This window comes from Mytilus galloprovincialis, chromosome 2 (genome assembly GCF_965363235.1).
Source record: "Mytilus galloprovincialis chromosome 2, xbMytGall1.hap1.1, whole genome shotgun sequence".
In the NCBI taxonomy this organism is placed as follows: Eukaryota; Metazoa; Mollusca; class Bivalvia; order Mytilida; family Mytilidae; genus Mytilus; species Mytilus galloprovincialis.
The window spans coordinates 75760725-75781637 of record NC_134839.1 but is presented as its reverse complement, the minus strand read 5'-3'; the positions used below and the strand labels follow the sequence as shown (position 1 = coordinate 75781637).

At 30.9% G+C, this 20913-nt stretch overlaps 1 long non-coding RNA gene across 1 annotated transcript; it reads left to right on the top strand.

Annotated features, from left to right (window-relative positions):
* Positions 1–4204: 4204 nt before the first annotated feature.
* Positions 4205–8612, top strand: LOC143062402 (uncharacterized). Its single transcript, XR_012974736.1, has 3 exons — positions 4205–4308; positions 5880–5978; positions 6458–8612. It is a non-coding gene; the product is annotated as an uncharacterized LOC143062402 (long non-coding RNA).
* Positions 8613–20913: the final 12301 nt, after the last annotated feature.

The window sequence follows — 20913 nt, the reverse complement described above, 5'->3', positions numbered from 1 at the left end:
GTGACGACTTGAATCAATACAACATTTCCTCTTTTTTATTTCAGATTATCTTTCTTATCAGATTATATATATTTTTATTTTTTTAGCTATTAGTATTTTTGGTCATATTTAAGAAGGATGTGTATTATTATCGAATAGTTAAAGTTTGGATAATATTTATTTTTACAGGACGGAGCCATGGTACTGTACATCAGTTTTATTTTATTTAGTATTATAAATAAAAGCCATCATCATTTATTGGAGGCCCTTGATGACAATGCATTGAACAAATTATTAATGGAATCTTCATGGCCTATAAGGTTCAAATCTAAACCGTATTTGGATCTAAAGTCTGGTCTCCTGTTGTCAGAGGTTAATAGTTTATCAACTGTTTTTAGAAGAATAAGATATAACGGACAGTCAAATATTGACGGAAAGTTAGGAGAAGTAATCCTCCTTACTGCGGATCATAAATTTCAGGAAGACACAAAGCATAGAAGTAAATCGACAGTGTCTAATACAAATAGTGTTTACAAACAAGATATACTAAACAAGCAAAAATACAGAGGAAATACACAAGGTTATATGAAACAATCAACAGCAGATTTGGTACCTTCAGCACTCAAAACAATGCAACACTTTAAAAAACGGGAAATTAATACCCCGAAGTTTCATCCAAGACAACAGAAGACAAAACATTTAAACATTTATAGAATAAAACAGACAGATAAGAGAACAATTCCACCGAGGTCTGGTTTTAACAGAAGTCCTTTGTGGATGTATTATAGGAAGCAAAAGAGATTTCCACCATACCATAGATTCAACCCTCTTACTGCCTTTGCAAAGTAGCCATACCTTTTCATATTGGACTTTTTATATTAAGATAGAATGGTCCTTTTCATTTTTTATTATATAACAGGATTCGTCAGGTAATTTATATAGTATTATTTGAATTTGCTAAATGTGGTTGTAATAGAAATAAAATATAATTTGTTAACATATGACTACTTAACTCGTTATAAAAAGAGACGTGGACATACACCAATGATATAGCAATCAAACTACAAAAAAAGTGAAATACACCATAAGGTTCTTAGAATGAAATTCAAAACAGTGTGGCTGTGGCCATTGATTGACACATTAAATTCATCCATTGACTGGGACAATTTAGGTGAACGTTTGTATGTAACGACCACTGCTCACTATGTACTTTTTAAAGACACTTAAACTATGGGGTCACCAAAGGTTCTCAACACCTTAATAAAGTAATTCGAAAAATTAATCAGAAATAACACGATGTTTTGATTTATATCAATTATATAAATCAAAACATAAAGGTTATTCCTGATTAATTTTTCAATTATTAATTAAAGGCGTTAAGAAACCTTTAGTGACCCCAATGTCAATGTCTATCGTAGGTACGTCGTGAACAGTGGTCGTTACAGACAAACGTTCACGTAAATTATCCCAGTCAATGGATGAATTTAATGTGTCAATCAATGGCCACAGCCACACTGTTTTGAATTTCATTCTATGTGATCTTAACACATATAAAAATATCTATACAATATGACAAGATTTAAATCACCAAGAATCTATGAAATAAGCAAATACATTTTAATATTTAAAAATAACCACATTTGATCTGAAAAATATAAATGATCTTCCATAGGCAAAATGTACACCATACAACATCTTTTTTCCATATGTACATGTGATGTGAATGTTTTTGAAAACGCAAATTCTCCCTTTTTAAATTTCTCCGTGGAGAATCTAGGAAATAAAAGGCAACAGTAGTTTATAAGTGTAAAGAAGCGTCCTCTGCTGTGTATCCATCAACAGTCATGAAATCCAGTCCGTATCAAAGAATACTCAGTTACAAAATCAAGCTCAAAGTATAAAACCTATTTATTTGAAACCACGCCGTCCAACAATGAATATTGAAGGCTTTACATCTGAGCAGGTGTCACACAAAGCTATAAGAGAATGCATCTTCTTCAATGCTCAGATTTTGTATGCCGTCTGATTACTAGGCTATTGCAATTCATCAAAAAGCTACGGCAGAATTTAATATTCATCTTCCTTTTAGTCTTTCACTGGCGTATCCCATTGTACATACACGAATGTGCAACAAAAAACATTACAACTGAATAAATTTAAACCTTAATACCGAGACAATAAACAATAAAATAGAAGCACAACAATATCAATATCATCGTTCCAAAGAAAACTCGCAGTTATTAATAGCAAACTCAAATAATGTAACATGCTAACATAAAAATATACCGTGACAAACACATAAAATATGTGGCGAGTTGAATACGATCGCGTTAAAATTAGTTGAAAAGAGCTGGACGCACCTGTTAACAGATCGCTACTAAGCACAAATATATAAAAAATGACAAAAGACACTTACCAACGATCAAAGATAACTAGCAGTTACTGAAAGCAGAATTTTAACTGTAAATGTGTTTTATGACAAACATGTCAGTTAGTAAACTTCAAACAGCATTATGGCAAATACTTTATAATCTTTCATGGAAAAGCAGTTTATGCAATGCAAAGTTATTCGTGTTGACAGGATACAAGACAATAGCTTTATTGCAGAGTAGCAAAATCTTCAGCTTATGTTTTTTGTCAGTGTATAATTTATTACTTAACATATAAGTATATGCGTAATTTATGTAATCATCGGTATTATTCTTGAGAATTCTGATCATATTCACGTTTTTCTTTTACATTTGACCGGTTTTGCCCTGAAACGTTTTTCTAATTTATTGCCTTAATTTTTTTCGGTTGTATAAATATGAAATTTAAGACCTAAAATTCACTATAAAGAAAAAAATATATAAGAGCAATCAATGAATCTTTTATTTAAGACAACGACTAATATGACTTTTACCATTGCAGATGTTACAAATTAAATAAGAAAAATAAAAAACAAAACAAGGAATGCATTGTAGAAAATAAAATACTGTACCACAAATAAATCCCAAATGAATGAATAAAATTACCGACCATAAATATCAGCTAAAATTCAATAAATTATATATTTGATCCTTCACAAAATATTTACAAATACGCATGTTTTCCTTATAGTATCTATAGATGCACTGCTTAACTTATAAAATAATTATCATATTCATTATCAAATCAAACATTAAACGAATAATTAGCATATTTCATTTACATTTCTGTCATGTCTATCATTATAGTTTAATTATTACAAATACAGTTCGTCGAATGTAATTGTCTCTGATTTACGAACAATAAACTTATGATTTTTTACAACGCCCGATACCTACACCTAGATTTTCTTGATGAAATAAGAAAACTCATCATTATTTTGAATTCAAATTCTCTTCACAACCATTGAAATTTTACATTAACCACGTTCCAGGAAAAACACATTATTTATGCTTATAATTGAAATTATTACCACTTCCGGTTCTTGCTGTAAGTTTTATTGGATGATGTTACAATGTGTGTGTTAAAATTGTATATCAAAACAAATAACTTTTACATTATTTTTGGGTAGCAAACATGAGTGTATTGTTTATTTTGTTCCTCTTAGTTCCACCATTATAACTATAAATTAAAGAGGTAAGCCAGATTTTATTAACCTAATGAAACGCCAAATCCACATTTTATTACATAAATAAAGGCAACAGTAGTATACCGCTGTTCGAAATTCACAAACAATTTAACACACGAAGACGAATAAAAATAAACTAATTTGTCAATTTCATAAATCATAGAGTATGTTCAATAAAAAAAAAACCAACTTATGTAAAGTATAATCTTCAGATTTAAAAAAAAACCAAAAAAAAAAAACCATTCCCTTCACTGTATCTTTAAGATTTCAAAGCTGTATAAATGAAAAAAAATGACGAATCATATGATTCAAACAGTGATACGGATATTATATACGTCTATCCAATTGGTGCACGGTTGCACAAAAGCAATTGTTGTAAATACGTACAGTTTATCAAACTATTATAATTTTGTAGTTGAGCATATTAACTGAGCACATCATCTTCATCCCAACAAACGAAAATTATTTCAAGCTGAACAAAGTGAACTATTTAGATAAAAAAAAAAAAAATAACAGAAAGGTATTCCTCATTTCAATACACAAAAATCGTAAGTGAGTAATAAATTTGTTAACATTGTAAATAATAATCATTATTATGATATTTCATTTGAAACGATCGATCAAATAAACACTAAATGTTAAATGTAAAAATTGTTAGTAACACATGACAGCAATGTCACCTAGCTCACTGTCATGAAGGCTGCAAGCAGGTTTTGGTCTTTTACACTTAACAGGTAAGGCAATTACGGTTTTGCACTTCCGTGTTTTAATATCAGAAAAGAAACGCCCACAGTTACAGTTTTTGTCATTTTCTTTAAATATTAACTAAGAACAATTTCATCAATTAATCTGATATTTACTTTATTCCGATTACAGCACTACCTATAATTAATGGTGTTTTTTCTTGAAAGGTTAATGACGTATTGAACATACATTCGTTTAAATATGGTTGATGTTTTAACGATATAGAGCTTTTAGACCCCCGATTATCGCCCTTTTAATTCAGACATTTATGAAAAGCAGTTCATGCAACTAGCGTGACAGTTATATAAACAAATTAATTAATTTAAGACAGTGTTTGCAATAACATACACGTTTGAACGTATTTTCATATAATGCATTGACTTTAACTGGTAGTAAAACAGTAAAATACACAACATTGACGTTTATTTAGTGACACCCACCTTACATAACCGTTTGTATTCTCGTAAAGTTCTGACACTGTTGAACGTTTAAAAATAAAAGTAATGTTTAAAATAGTATATGGTTGTGGTTTTCAAAAACACTTATATTTAGGAAAGTAAGTCAATATTTATTTTTATTTTATTGTTAATTGAGTTTGTTATCTATCAAACATTTTGGTTATTTCTTTGATAGATTTTGTTTCTTATTTAGGGAAAAACAATTATTGTACACAATAGACAAATATCCCTGCATTTTAATTGATAAGAATTTTACGTTTTGTATGCTCTGTATTATTTGACAAAATATAAATAAAATATAGTCATACCGAACTAAAACAGCAAGCTGAAAAATGCATTTATTCTAACGAGTTAACCCTTATTATAGTTTATTAACCGTATATCGTACTGTTACACAACGTCTTATGTTAGGAGGGGGGGGGGGTGCTTGCGCATTCAAAAGAGTTTAACCCAGCCACATTCTGTGTGTGCCTGTCCAAAGCCAGGAGCATGTTATTCAGCTGTTGTTGTTTGTTGCTGTGTAACATATTAATTGGTCGTTTAATATTTTGTACATACATTAGGTCGTTAGTTTTCTCTTTTGAATTGTTTTATATTTGTCATTTCGGAGCCTCTTATAGCTGACTATGCGGCATGGACTTTGCTCATTGTTGAAGGCTGTTAGTTGTTAATTTATGTGTCATTTGGGTTGTCGTGGAGAGTTGTCTTATTGGCAATTATACCGCATCTTCTTTTTTTTTTTCTATGTTTTGTTTGTTTACCAAGGCTATTGCTCCTGAAGTAAATAGTCTTTTTGTTTAACATGTTTTTATATAAAATTACGCTGTATACAATTTAGAACACAACTACAAGATAATAAATATTTTTTTAACTGCAAATTACAGAATTAGAAATTTGTTTCCACTGATAGTATGCACCATAAATTTTTCTGTCCTATGTGTTAGTTAAATATGTATCTCTGCTTTTAAGTTTTTGCAAATTTTTAATTTTACATTATAGAGGACTCACCTGTTACCTTTGTTTAATATTCATGGTACTAAATCTTAGATTCCCTGTGTTATCTCATCTGGTGTTTGATTTTTATTCTTATTTGCTTGTTACAGGCACACACAGAATGTTCAAGGATTAAACACGTTTGTAAGGGCTAACCTGGGGCAGTGGTTTTACACCAAAGTGTATTGAAAAACAAACAAACTGGAAAGGTATGATCTCTTTACATTTGTATTAAGTCACAGAAAAAAAAAGACACAATATACTGATCTAACAGTGTCTGCATTTGCGAAAAACTAGTTCAAAGCCCAATTTACTAGTAATTAAGCAGCGTGTTTCCCTGACTAAACAATCATTCAACGCACAAGTGCACTTTTGATCTTTATTTTTATTCGCATTTGGTTTAAACTTTAATTGAATCATTTACAGCAGTATAATTTACATTGAATTTAAACGCATTTAGATTTGAACATGTCACTGTTTTTATTCATTTCTGTAATCCACTACTGAAAGCTCTAACTATTACTTTATACATACAATATATAATTGTGTTCGTGAGCACAATATTTTCTACATTTAAATTTGTAAATCATGAAATTATCTTTTAGAATACATTTCCGATCGCTTAGCAGCAGAATTATTTTCAAATGATCGTTAAGATGGTTTCTTATGTATGTAATGATTATTTCAGAATAGGAAGAGATGAAGTTAATATTTGCACATGTCATTCTATTGTTAATCTTCAACGCAAATGGACAGATACAACGTAATTTTTTCGGAGACTCGAAAGGACAACATGTATTATTTGAACTTCCTGACGTTTTCCAACCTTCAAAACAGCATCAAAGTAACAAAGTAAGTGATGACTACGCACATACTATATATAATTTGTTTGGTAATGAAGCAGACAGTGATGACCAGGTTATATATGCTCCTGGTGTTGCAGCCTTTATACGACCAGCCAGGTTAATTGCACATGAGAAGAATACAATAACAACTCATACAACAGAATTAAAATCAACAATAGGACAAGTTGAATCTAAAGTAGTTCACTCGGAGGAATTTTCCACCAATACACGATCTAAGCCAAGAATTGATCCTCAAAATGTAAAACAGTTTGGATTACCAGAAGTTAGTATGATTGATAATCTTTTCAACCTAGCCGATAACACAAAGCATAACTTTCCAGCAATTCAGTCCGAGAGAAATAACGAATTGATGCAACCATTGGATAACACATTATATAATAGCGATTTAAATCCTAATAGAAAAAACAACTGGAGAGAAAGATTTGAAAAACGAAAATGGATTCAAGAATTACAAGAGGCGAGAAAAAAACAAATAGAATTTCATGACAAACAGACGAAAACTCCATTTGGACTTTCACCTTCACAAGAGCTTGTTAAACAAATTAATAAAAAGCCTTTTATGGAAACTAAGAAAATTGATAGAGCTGCGCAAGAAAAACAAATAATAGATATGATCACACAAGGTTTACACCCATTACAGGAAATGATAACGGACGATAAACCAAAACAAAGGACACAAAAGGCAACTGGTGAAGAATCAATAAGTGAAGTACGGGGGTTACATTCTCTTCAAGCATATTCTAAACCCGAGTCGTTGGATTTTAGTCTTTTTAACACTGATTTGAAAAGACCTGTTGGTTCACATTATCTCTCTTCTTCTGCTAGCAATTTTCTAAAAACAATGAATGACTTGAGGCCGAGCGCAGGAGTGGAAACCATACATAGTGATTATGGTTCATCAAATAATTATGGCTCTCAAAGTAAAAACGAATATGGATTACTACAGGATTACAAACAGTTTGTAAACAAACTTCCAGCAACGGACTACTTACCGACTAAAATAAAGGAACCAATATTCCACATGTTTTCTACGGATAATATTGCGTCCCCCCAAACATCACTTACTTTTCCTTCAAAATCGTCTGATAAATTTGGACTTCGGCATGGCATAAACAACCATCATAACATTCTTGACTACTTCACTGGTTCAGAAATTGGAAATAACAATCATGGCTTAATATCATTTGAAAGTAAACCAAAAGAAACTGTTTCTAGTGATTTCATTTCACCTCCAATTCAATTACCTAAACCAATTCGACAAACGTATTTTGATGGTAGGGATTATCCTGGGGTAATTTCAAGTAAAAACACAGTTACACAAGGCCCACTTTTACAAGATAAGTTTCCGATTGACATAAATAGTCTTCCAACTCTGGAGCTCACGGCACATTATTTGCCGGTTGCAATAGTTAAAGCAAAAAAATCAAAGAATGCTAGGGTACAGTTACCTGCTATTTCAATTCCTAGAATAAATCGACCAAACTCAATTCAATCAAACGCTCTACTTCCCTGGGTGAGTAATATACTGCTTCCTTCATTATCTCTTAATAAGCTAACAGAAAAAAATATTAAGGAAACAGCATCGTTTTTGAATATGCATGGCCAACTAATAGATACAGTGACAGAAACAAAATCTCGCAAACAGTTTAACTTCACACAACGATTTAAACCATTAGTAAGAGCATTGCTTGCAGCACCAATAAGAGCTGCACAAAGATCACCAGGGATGGTCCCATTATTAGTTAGTAGATCACGGACGATTCCAATCAATGAAACACGTGGGAAAAGAAGGCGACAAAATCCAAATTCAAGACGACGACGGCCATTATCGAATCAAAGAACTGGTAGCTTACAACCATGGAGGCAACGATGGGGGCAATCACAACGATCGTTGGTACCAGTCAATCTCAGACAATGAATTCCTACCCTGTTTTATATATCAGTTTGGTGTTTGTGTAATAAAATAATAAAACACAATTCATTATTATGTCTCAAAGAATCAGGTACTACTCATCTTGTATTGCTTGCTAAATAACACCTCTTGATAGACGTGGCTAGCTGCAATGAATCATAGTAAGAACTGGCTTCTTATTCATTTTCATATTTTTTCAAGATTATTTTGAAGAAATTGTATATTCCTGCATTACAGTTTTTAGGGACTGTCATTCTTCAGGGGTAATAAATGCATTACTCAAAGTCTGATTAACCTTTACAGGATGTTTCATGTATTAATTTGCAACCTCGTTTAAATATGAAATATGAAATGATATGGGATTTATTGGACTTATTTTGGTTTATTTGATCTTTGTTATATCTCTAGTTTAATAAATGACAGTCACAATGGTTAGACAATGGAAAAAAAGATACCTACTGTCATAAACCTAAAAATGATTCAGGCCAAGATTGTCTCAATTGGGCAAATTCTTTTGAAGAATGTATTAAAAATTAGATAACTGTTTTCGTTTTGGTAAAATATATAACAGATAAATTGTACTATGAAGACAAATCAAAATTAGATATAAATAAATTAAACGTTAGGGTAAAATGAAAGCTTTGAAAATGATATTCTCCAACAGTTATCGTATTTTTATCAATTAAAAGAATCACAATCAACTTAAAGGAAGAAAGACATTGTATCTGAAATGTAAAAACCATGTTAGTTTCGAATGATGACAAACAGTCGGGATAGTAAAAAGTTCGCAAGTGGCCGATTCGATTAAAACTTTTTTTAATCCCACAAATCAGTCATGTATTCCCTTTAATCTTACATTTATGTGGTTTAAGCAATGTAGTTTCAATTTTTTTTCTTTTTTTTTTTTTTTTAAAAAAATGAGCAGCTCGTTTCTTAAATATAAAAAAAAACGAAGATGTGGTATGATTGCCAAACGAGACAACTCTCCACAAAAGACTAAAATGACATAACAACTATAGGTCATCGTTCGGCCTTCACCAATGAGCAAAGCCCATACCGCATAGTTGGCTATGAAAGTCCCCGAAATGATAATGTAAAACAATCTAAACGAGAAAACTAACGGCCTTATTGATATAAAAAAATGAACGAAAAACAAGTATGTAACATATAAACATACGAGAACAACTGAATTACAGGCTTCTGACTTGGGACAGACACACTCATACATAATGTTGCGGGGTTAAAAATGTTAGCGGGATCCCAACACTCCCCTAACCTTGGACAGTGGTATAAGAGTACAAAATAAAAACAAACTAAAAAAAATCAGTCGAAAAAGTCTTAATTCATCAGATGGACAAAGATACAAGTGGACGTGACCGGGTACATCCCAACAACAAAAAGACACTAGGAACAGATCCGAGAGTACTCGCACTTAGCTAACAGTCGTTCACCGCAAACAACAACTAATAAATATACACTTTTCTTAATGAAACAGAGGATCGTGTCTACCGCTTGTGATCATGATCATGGTGGACTTTAAGTTTTATGACGACGAAGTATTGTGTCAAGATGTTCGAAACCTATTTCATGAAATGTCAATTTTTCTACCAGAGTATTTTTTTATATGCCCACATTATTTTTTATTTCTTGCATCGTCCCGTTGTACCTTTGTTTTGCTATGATACTATTATCTTATTTGTATGTTCTAAAAATCATGTGTAATTACTCGAATGACTATAATATACTTTTTCATAACATTCATGGTATTTTAAAAGATTTCCCATACATGCATAAATTAAACTATTTAATAGAAATATTGAAAAACCAAAAATTATAAATTATTCATGTGTATAACTTATATTAATGAATCATATTAAACATAACCTAAAAGTTAAAATCAGTTGCTTATTGAACGTTTTATGTTAGAATTGGCAAATAATAGATGTTCTGAATGACTCACTATTTATAACAATTACTGCATATTTTAAAGCTAGAGCCTTTCCTCATCCCTTTCCTTAAGTGTCTGTGTGCATACACTATGGATCATGTGAGCGTTTCATATTACTATTCAGGGGTTATCCAGACATCTACCATAAAGGTGCAGTGTTAAGATATCTTCTCAATAAATATTGACATATGGTAGGAAGCTGAAGGGCATGTTTTTTTTTGGAGACTTTAACTGAATTTGTGATTTTTGTTAAGCTTTGAAACTTTTAGAGAAGTTAGTCGGATAAAAATTTTATCAATCATGCATGATAAAACCAAAACAAAAAGCAAAAAGATAATTATTTCAACTTAAAAATATTTCATTTTTCAATCTTCTTTTTTTTTGGTTATTTTGTAATGCTTCTACTAGTAATTGAGTGATAAGAGAATATAAAATATACCGAACTTTATGGTATGTCCAAAGAATCAATAACTAGGTTTAGGAAACCTTTACAAATGAATTTAGGTGCAAAAGCAAAGCAGAGTACCTTTATGACATAAGAAAATGCTTGTATCAAGTCAGGAATATGACAGTTGTTATACATTCTATTGAAGTGTTTGAGCTTTTGATTTTGCAATTTGATTACGGACTTTCCTTTTTGAAATTTTCTCGGAGTTCAGTATTTTTAACTTGGGGTTAAAATCCGACTCTGTGTGTTGTTCTAGTTCAAAGCAAGGTTCATATTCATTTCACCTCAACAAGCTTTATCGTCATAAAATGCATTTAAATTTTGCTTTTTGGTTGCACATTATTTATTTAAGGCATTTACCAATATCTCGACCATTTATTCTGAATTAAGATTTCAAAGGGCTTTTTGCGTATTCAAGAGATAAGACAATGTACAATAATATGAGAATACGATAACAAAAATACGTACGTGAATTGTTTTTGATCTTATTAAGTATGAGAATCTGTACTCAAAGATCATCTTAATCAATATGACATTTTGTCTTCTCACTTTCAAAGTTTTGTACATATTTATGTATTTACTTACAAAAATGTATGTCGGATTTAGCAATGACTATTATAGGTAGGATTACTTTTTCTTTCATCTATTTTCCAAAGAAAAGTTTGACTTTTGCTAAAAGTGTTTTTTTACTGATTGTATATGTGTGTAATTTAACATTCTGCTGAGAGGTATTTTGTGTGAAAAAAATTAGAGCTTGGCTAATGTGATGCTATTTAATTATCATTTTTTTTTAATCTAATATTTGTAATTTTGTCTGATAAAAGTAGCGATAGGAAAACAGAATGTAACAGCAAATTCGGTATGTTCGGAATTCTCAAAAAGGTATATGCACAACCCAATTACAATGTTTGTCTCAAGATCTGTCTACATATGAACAAAACCGTAATGTATATATATTAACATGGTTCCTACACGTGCATGGTGCTCGATATATTCAACTAACTTATATTGTATATATCAAAACAAAAGTCTTTGAAGTAAATTATAATTCATTCCATACTTCGACCTTAACATTTTAATGAATATTTATAACAATTGAAATAACTCACAGCTATGGCGTTACATAAACGATTGTGTGTCAATTATTATTACGTACATAGAATATTATCTTATGATGATTCAATTATTAGGTTAAAAAGTATTCTGAAGCAAAAAAAGAAAGAAAAAAAAAGCTTTATCGAAAATGAATTTAAAAATATGCAAAATCGTAATTGAGAATCAGGACATCTAGCAGGAAGTCAATATCCAAGTAAAATAAAAAATGTGATATAATTCCCAAAATGAGACCAAACAAGAAGATGTAAACAACTACAGGTAATTCTACGGCCTTCGACAACGAGCAAAACAATACTTTGTAGTTGCATATATGATCGTTTAATAGAGGTTAACATTCCTGATCAGTTGCAAATTAATGACATGGCAAAGTGAATACATTGGTGTCGATTATTATTTCAAACAATGAAACTGTTGCCCCTCCTATAAATTGTCTTTTTCATTTTTATCCCGGTTGTCATTGAAATCTTTTACAATAATTATGTTTTGAATATTGAATAATTACTTAATTCAACAACAATGTGCAGTAGTCATGAACACGTATTTTGAAAAACCAATGAAGCATGTTATTGTGAATTTGCATTTAATTTACGCTTCTTTCACCTGTGTGTAAAAAGAATAGTTCTTTTATTCGTAACTGATAGAAACGTTGTCATACAGAGGAATGTTGGGTGAGTTTTGTCATTGTTTGGTGTTGTTGGTCATATAGTACAAACGTAAGCATTACCGTTTATTTTAAATGTGGTTATGAACCTTGCTTCTACTAGCTTTGCATATAGCATACTTCTACTTGTACAAGATTTGTAAAGAAAAGCTTCGCCTTGAACAATTCTTATTTAGCACACATCGCTCCATACTAGCTTTAAATGCAGTAAAAGAGGACAAAAGATACCCGAGGAACAGTCAAACTCATTGATTGAAAATAAATTAACAACGCCATGGCTTAAAATAAAAGACAAACAGACATATAATAATACAGAAGACACAACATAGAAAACTTAATACTAAGCAACACGATCCCAACCAACAACTGTCAGTTAACGTCGACTGTTATTTGCTTTGTATATAGCTATTTTGTTTGTAAATGCACATTTTGATTACACATATGTCATAATATGACACAAGATGTTTCCGTTTATTATTTGACTAACTTGCTTTCTTCTTTTACATATAAGATAGAGATTGTCTATACCAATCGATATGACGATTGGTAATTTGTTTTACTACTGATACCTTAATATGTCAGAATGATTCATTTTAATTTGATAATTAGTTATTTAGTTAAGGATGCACTTAGGTGAGGTTAGGTGAAAATTAAAAAATAAAGAAGTTAAAATTGATACTGTAAGCTGGTGGAGCATCAATTAAGGATAAAAATCAGCTAAAAATTGATAGGTCATGGACCTCCTTTTCGAGATATTTGAGATTTAAAATATGGCGGGAAAAGGCTGACTCGGCATTTTACCTAATATTTGCATTGTTATACTTAGGTCTCAAAACAAAAGAAAGAAAATTAAGAATCTTCTAAAATTTTGGTAAATGACCTTTTATGAGCTATTACGTCTTATATGAAAAAATAAATGGGTGTTATGGGACAAAATAGTTTACATTGTATTGTATGGAAAAACACCAAGGAGTCCGAACATTTGACACAAATTCCAAAACCTCACCTCAACCTCACCAAGTAGTTGCATTGATTAATAAGTGTTCAGTGTGCTTTTTCCTCACCCTACATTACTTTTATCGTGGGCTAGCAAGTTAATTGGTTGTAACTGAAATGTTAAATAACAATGAAAAAACATACTATATGGTAGAGTTCATGCACTGAAAAAATACCAACATAATTACAACTTTATTGATTAAACGTTCAAACGTGCATTTGTAATTATGTTTTGTTCCGTTATTTTTTAAGGAAATAGTGATTTATTGACAATGAAAACAGAAGTGTATTTCAATAAGATAAGTAAACCTTTGATCTAAAATAAACAGTTGTAAGACATCTGTAGCAAAAGTCAATCAACAGTTTATTTCACGTCAAGCTTGTCAAAATGTCGTGTATTGTCATTGTAAATGAGGCATATAAGTAAACACCATAAACGTTATAGGTTTACTTCACCTTTCCATTTACCACATATAACTAACGCAAAAACATTCATTGAAACAAAATCATAATAATAACAAACGCAAAAATATTCTGTAAATTACAATCATAGTATTAATTAAAGCAAAATTTTAATAAATCAAAATCATAATAATAAATAGTCAGAGAATTGTTAGAAGTAGTGGATTCGTAAACGATAATCAACGTGCAGTTTGTTGTACTGCTAATTTAAAGAAACTTAAAAACCTCACATCATTTCAAATGTTTGCAATTCTTCTTATTTCTCGTTATCGAGAATATGTCACATAATAAAACAATTACATTTAAAGGTAATAAAGCGTCTTCAACAACGGACGTTGTAAACATTTTCTGATTTCAACACAACATGCTTGTCGATTCTTCAACATATCGTACTTTATTTGGCCTTTTTAACTGTTTTTATTCGAGCGTCATTGATGAGGATTTTGAGGACAAAACGAGTGTGTGACGTACAGAATTTAGACCCTGGTATAAATGATGAGTTTATCATCCTTTATACAAACAAATGCCACAATCACTAACAACTACTAAATAAAGGCAACAGCTAGTAGTACACCGCTGTTAAATAGCTATAAATGTATTAGGCGAAAACAAAATTCTGGTTACAGACTGAAACCTTGGGAACCCCCCCAACTTTAAGAGAAAAGCAACGGATCAAACGGAAACACTGAACTAGAACAAAAACACACGCCAACATACAAAAATGAATATTCAAAGATCATCTGATGTGAAAAAAAAACCTATTCCAAAATAGTATAATGAAAAATATACAATTTTACTGGAGCTTTTTCAATTCTAACTCCCTCATAAACAAGTAAATACGCACACTATGAGTCAGTATACATTTAGTTTTACACACCTGCATTGTTACCACACATTTTAATTTTCACATAAAAGCTTTCCAAAACTTTTATAACATTAAATCAACGTAAGTCGTAAACATTTTAATTAAAAATTATATAAAAAATTAAAGTTGGTTCATTTGCTATCCCTTGATTATATACACTTGAGACAAAAAAATTGTAAAGCCAGAAACAAAAAACATTGAAGATCAAAATAAAACAACATAAGTGCATATATATATATATATATATATAAATAGAAAAGCCAAAAATGTCAAAGGTCAGCTGTGCTTGATAGATTTGAATCTTAATTGGTGGTACACATAAACTCATCATAGATACCAGGACTAAATTTTATATATACGCCAGACGCGCGTTGCGTCTACAAAAGACTCATCAGTGACGCTCGAGTGCAATAATAAAGTACGAAGTTGAAGAACATTGATATCCAAAATTCCTAAAAGTGTTGCCAAATACAGCTAAGGTAATCTATGCCTAAGGTAGAAAAGCCTTAGTATTTCAAAAAATTCAAAATTTTGTAAACAGTTAATTTATAAATACAACCATATCAATGATAATTCATGTTAGCACAAAGACTGCTGACTACTGGGCTTGTGATACCCTCGGGGAAATAAATCTCCACCACCAGTGGCATCGACCCAGTGGTTGTAAATAAACTCATCATAGATACCAGGACTAAATTTTATGTATACGCCAGACGTGCGTTTCGTCTACAAAAGACTCATCAGTGACGCTCGAATCCAAAAAGCCAAATAAAGTACGGAGTTGAAGAGCATGGAGATCCAAAATTCCTAAAATGCCACATACAGCAAAGGTAATCTATGCCTAAGGTAGAAAATCCTTAGTATTTCAAAAAAATCAAAATTTTGTAAACAGTTAATTTATAAATATAACAATATCAATGATAATTCATGTCAGCACAAAGGCAATGTTAGATCTGATGAACATTATTGCTAGACCAACGTCAGGACGTTAGAAAAGTCAGGAATAGGTCTTTCCCCCTTCTTGTTTGTTTTTGGTCTTTTTATTTAAACTTCAGTGTTTAAAAAATGCAAAAGATATGTTAGGAAGAAATATGAATAAAGCAGCAATGTTGAAAATTTAAAACAACACTTTATAAATTTTGTGTCGCATTTCTTGATTTACTCTCAGTTTGCAGCAAAGAATAAATAGGTTGACCGTTATGGAATAACCGTTTCACAAATGATATCGGATATGTTCCTTACGTCGTAACTACAATCCCCTTCCCTTTCATGAATGTGACCTACCGAATTAGACTATTTACCGGATTTGTTATCACATAAGCAACACGACGGGTGCCACATATGGAGCAGGATCTGCTTACCCTTCCGGAGCACCTGAGATCACCCCTAGTTTTTTGGTGGGGTTCGTGTTGTTTATTCTTTAGTTTTCTATGTTGTGTCGTGTGTGCTGTTGTTTGTTTGTCTTTTTCATTTTTAGCCATGGCGTTGTCAGTTTGTTTTAGATTTATGAGTTTGACTGTCCCTTTGGTATCTTTCGTCCCTCCTTTAAGAACCTAATCAGTTGAAGAGCTATATGACCATAATGTACCTTAAATAATACATTAAAGACCATCTTTACCTAAATTACGCAAATTTGACAATGATTTGGATCCAGTAGACGAATTTGTGTAAGAAATCAACATAATTGACTAAACCAAATAAAAAAATACACCAAATAAATCCAACAAAGACGCCAAGAACAGACGATGAAGCTGATAATAAATTTTACAAAGACTTACAAAAAGTTTTAGTAGTTGATAGCACCATAGATATACATCTTTGATCGCACACAACTTTGATAACGTACAAATTCAGTAAAATACAAATAAAAGAGCAAACAAAATAAGAACTACATTGTTGAAAAAAACCCAACCTCAGACATCTGAATTTCTCCTCATGACCAACCAGAATAAGGATGTCAAAAGTAAAAAAAAAACAAACTGATAGGGCATGGCAAAAAAGCAAGTAAGATATCATAAAACCAAATGAAAAACAATAGCATGAAGTCATGTTTAAATGAAAATGTAAAGCACATAAAAATGCACATAACTTCAGCACCTGGAATCTATAACTCATACCATTTTGTATTATTTGTGTAGTAGACACTGACTATCTATCTATTACGTCTTGGTAGTTTCTGTTGATCTTTTGTAGAAAAAGGACGATACGTTCTGTGAAAAAAAAAACACTGGCTCATTAATTGTTTACTCATATTACAGACACTCCAGGAAGACACGTCGTGTACCGATGTCGTACATATTGAAATTACGTTTACTTTATCTGCTTTCAGTCATTATTTTCTAAAGCTGGTTAATCAATTTATTGTAGAGGAGCATGTATTATCGTGCTTTGTGTTTTATGTTTTTATTCTATGAACTACATTCAACCCATGAAACTATAATCATAAATGTTCTATTTTGTAATATTGGATCTGTGAATGAAGGGGGATAATTCAAATTACATTAGAGGATAAACAATTTATCTTAAGACGAAGTATTATATACTGTCAAATCATTGAAAAATAATAAAGCATGTGGCGGTGATCTTATATTGAATGAATTTTTGAAATATGCTACAATAAGGTTAATGCCTGTTTTTGTAAGAATATTCAATATTGTATTTCACAGTTGTATACTACCTGATAGTTGGTCAGAAGGTTATATATGTCCAATATTTAGGAATAAAGGTAATCCAAATGAAATTGGTATTACTATTTTAAGTTGTTATGGTAAATTATTTACTTGCATTTTGAAAAATAGGCTTCATACATATTTAGAAAATTCTGTTTTATTGTGTGAAGAACAATCAGGGTTTAGTAAAGGTTATAGAACGACAGATCATATTTGTAATTTGAAATACTTGATTGATATATTCTTACATAGAGGTTGAAAATTGTATTATGTATTTCTTGACTATTGAAAAACTGTTGACTCTGTTAGAAGAGTATATTTATGGCAAAAACTGTTAAAATGTACCATTGATGGCAAATGTTTCAGATTATAAACAGTATCTATAACATAAACCATTTGAACAATTTGTTTAAATAAAACAAATTGCAATTTGGTCAAAATTTTGAATGAGTTGCAATTGCTGAATAGCAACACTAACAGTTAAGTCACTGTAAATGACTTGGTCGAATATATGTCACATTATATAATGGTTTAGTTTATTTGAGTATTGCAGCACGTCTTCTTGATACTAATGAAGTCGCTGTATATTTTCGTTTAAATTTGTAATTGTATGCAGATGATAGTTTTAGTCGAATCTGCAGCAGAGTTACAAACCTCATTAAATGCCATGTACTTATATTGTCAAACCTGGAAAATGCAAGTAAATATATTTTAGACAAAAGTTGTAAAATTTTCAAGATCTAGACTTAACACAGATAATATGAACTTTAAATATAATGGTGAAAGCCTAAATATTTTTACAAATTTTCAATTCCTTGGTATTATATTTTCATGTAACGGTAATTTTAATGACGCCAAAGCAGATCTTGTACAGCAAGCAAGAAAAGTCATGTTTATAGCCTTACGAAAGGCTAGGAAGTTGAATTTACCAATTGATATGCAATTAAAGCTATTTGATACAATGGTTCTACCTATTTTGTTATATGGTTCAGAATTATGGGGTTTTAAAAATTGTAATATTATAGAAAACTTGCATGTGCTAATTTGTAAAACAATTTTGAAGGTTAAAAAAAGTATTGCTCATTGTATAGTTTATGCAGAATTAGGTAGAATACCATTACATATTCTTATTAAAGCGAGAATGGTTGGATTCTGGCAACGTATCATGTGTGGTAAGATAGAAAACAATCATATACACCGTATTCTATATTGTATAAGCTTAGTTCAAAGAGTTTTGACCACTCTAAATGGTTGTTAGGAAGTAAAAATACATTATATGAATGTGGATTTAATTTTATGTGGGAATATCAAATAATTGCTAAATCTGATAATATTAGTACGAATGTTAAGAAATGTTTGAGTGATGAATGCACGATTAACTGGAATGATAATGTTATGAATTCTGCAAAATGTCTTTAAAACAAAATATACAAATCTGATTTTTGTTTGGAGAAATATTTATCGGTGTTACCATATTATCTAAGAAACTATGTATGTAATTTCCGTTGCCTTAGTAATACATTCCTCATTGAAACTGGCAGGGTTTTTAAATATTGAAATAACTGAAAGACATTGTAATCTCTGCTATGCTAATGAACTTGATGATGAGTTTCATTACTCATTCAAATGTACCTTTTTCAAAAATGTAAGACCTTATCATGTTACAATAGTCAGTACTTCCTGTCAAATATATGTACTACGTATATATATATATACTATCATTGCACTTTTATTTACCATGTTGTTCTAATGTAAATATGTTCACATTTTTATTGTTTGTTAAAAAATGTTGTACTAACACACCCCATGTGAGGGAGGGCTTTATTGTAATAAAATGTCTTATGTCTTATGTCTTATGTCTAATCAGATGCTCATGTCGACAAATTGTATCTAAAATTTTGAAAAAAATAACCTGATGTATCTGAAACGGACTTTAAGTAAAGCCAAACTCGGACAAAGAATCGGTATTGCTTCAGACCTGTTCATCGCCTTGTCGAGTTATTTAATATTCGAAAATTTTTCTATCGATGTGTGAAATATTTTATAGATAGTGTCCATTTAAATAGTAATATTATATGAATATTCCCCCTCTGAACACTGTGAACGTTTTAACAATTTTTGTCTTGAACTTCTTTTTCTTTAGTTCGTACTATATTGGTCTATGAATATTCTTTACAAGTACTTAAACAATCATTTAATCTAACATGTTTTGGATTTTCCCTTGTCATTCATCTTAAATGTAGATTTTTCGGCCTTGTAAGCCTGTTTAGGCATTTTTCTTACCAATTATACAACCGCGATAGATGTCCAACATAAGTTTATTCTAGTGGAGTGTTAACCCTTTTAACCACTACAAAATAACAAACATTGTGTAGTTCTGTACCACTCTGATTAGACCAATATAATTAATGAGTCTTTTTAATGTTATAGCTATATGTTTATTTTCATCGTCCATGTTTACAGTCTTCTCATCTTTATTCATCTTATAATGATTTGGTCATATTGTTTGTTTCATGGCTCCTTCTTATGGGAAATTAATTTTTATACTATATTTTCTTAATTGTATTTTTTCATATTAATTTCTTGAGTGTATTTTTCAGAATGTTTATCCTTGCAACCCTACTTATTCCCAAGCTGTTTTTATCCTTGTTATTGGAAGATTCTCTATTGTACATTTGTTTCATGAGAGTATACACTGTATCTTATAATTGAGTTGATCCAGTGTAGAATTGCGAATTTCAATTTAGAATTCATTATTGTTTCATTGTGAATTATTATTTCTAATCAATACATGAATCGTCATCGGAAAACTGGTGGTTTGTTGGTGAAACAGAACAGAGGATGCAGAAACTAAAATAATTTCAAAGTATTGTCTCTTTCATGTTGTCTTTAATTTCATATCTGGTTTGGCTACACCTTGTTCCTTTTCGGTTAAATCAGCTGTTTTCATATAAATTTCCCCACTCACCTTGAAGAGATTAGCTAAATTAGCATCTGAAGTAGAAAACTGAAGTCCTTAAATGCCATAAATACCATACGTTGATATCGCTGCTTGTGGACAGTTTAGGTTCGAGTTTTCCTCGTGAAGGTTAATGAAAGGGCTTCGGACGAACCAAAATTATACGGTGTTATTTTCATTTATTAGCTCTGGATTGAGAGCACTCATTACGGTTGTTATCAGCTGAGAAGTCATTTCTTTGA